We start from the raw sequence: 1271 nt of genomic DNA, 5'->3' as shown, positions 1-1271 counted from the left end.
AGAACTCACAAATTTGAGCTAGCTGAAGTATTGTCTCTCTGACTCTCCAAAAAGCCTCCAGAACTGCCTGTGACTGGTTTCTTATTCAACCCAAGGTAGACTACTCCATATCCTTGAAGGGAGTGATTATTATATAGGATCCCATATGTTTTAAAAAAATAATAAAAGAACTCAATCAAGCCTGGTATGCGCTTTTAGTTCTGGTCTATTTGTATTTCTGTCATTTTGTCTTTTTTTATGAGAAAGAGTACATGCAAATAATATCTTGTGCCATATCAGGGACTTGCAGTCTTGCTGATAGAATGACTGGCAGTATGCAGTGATTGTAGAAAGTGGAACCGGTTCCCAAGGCAGTGGTGGCATTCTGAGAGGAATTGCATATCCAGTTTCAGTATTTGTAAAGGATGGGTGGGTTTTTGAATTGGCTGAGTCATGTAGATGGTGCAGTAAGGCAAAACACAGAAGAAGTTATTAATACTGTCCACAGCATGAAGTTCTTCTCACATGTGGCTTCCCTAGAGCTGTACAAAAATTACTTATCAGTTTTTTTTTCTTACTTCATTTGAAAGGTGATCAGCATGGGTGGAGGAGGGTAAGATTTGTTTTGGATTGAAGGAAATGTTTTCCTGACTCCCAGAAAATGGGGCTTTAGGCTTCTGGGGAAGCTGGCAAGGGATGCTTGGCTTGCAGTAAAACAATGGCTTTATCAACTCAGCAAAATTGAGAAGCCACCTGGATACAAATAAGGGAATGAGAATGAGTGCTGTTCTTGGAATTTTTCAGAGTTGTGAGCTGTATATTTACATTTTGGCCTGTTTCCATTGTAACGAAAAGTATCTCTCTCTGGGGAAGTAAGTTGTTTTAGCTGAGTGAATGATGAGAATATTTGTTACTGTATTTTCTTGCTGTGGTATCAGCTATGTTACCTGTAGTAGGACAAGATGACTTGTATTAGGCCTTTAGCTTTTAATCATAGAATTAGAATGTTAAGGGTTAGAAGGGACCTTAAAGATCATCTAGTCCCAGCTTCCTTCCCCCCTCCCCTGGCCCACCCCATCCCACAAAGGCCTTATCCAGCCTGGCTGTCTCAGTTTAATTGAGACAAGGGTCCTTTGCTGAGGATGGATTAGGAGAAAAAGACCCAAACCTTTTTTTTCTAGCAATTATAGATTCGAAATTAAGAGACTCCGATTGAAGGAAAGCAAATTATGGAAAAGGGAAAAAGGAAAAATAACAGCCCTTTATTAAGTATGTGTGTATTAACGTAACAC

At 39.5% G+C, this 1271-nt stretch overlaps 1 protein-coding gene across 2 annotated transcripts in view; it reads left to right on the top strand.

Moving 5' to 3' along the window:
* The window catches only part of UBE2V2 (ubiquitin conjugating enzyme E2 V2), a 39317-nt gene that overhangs the window by 28541 nt on the left and 9505 nt on the right, over positions 1-1271 (top strand). The window lies entirely within an intron of this gene.

The sequence above is a fragment of the Empidonax traillii genome, unplaced genomic scaffold (genome assembly GCF_003031625.1).
Source record: "Empidonax traillii isolate 1590-97213 ecotype Southwest subspecies unplaced genomic scaffold, ASM303162v1 scaffold281:size1424471, whole genome shotgun sequence".
Lineage (NCBI taxonomy): Eukaryota > Metazoa > Chordata > Aves > Passeriformes > Tyrannidae > Empidonax > Empidonax traillii.
Note: the sequence above shows the minus strand (reverse complement) of the source record. Positions and strands in the feature narration are given on the sequence as shown.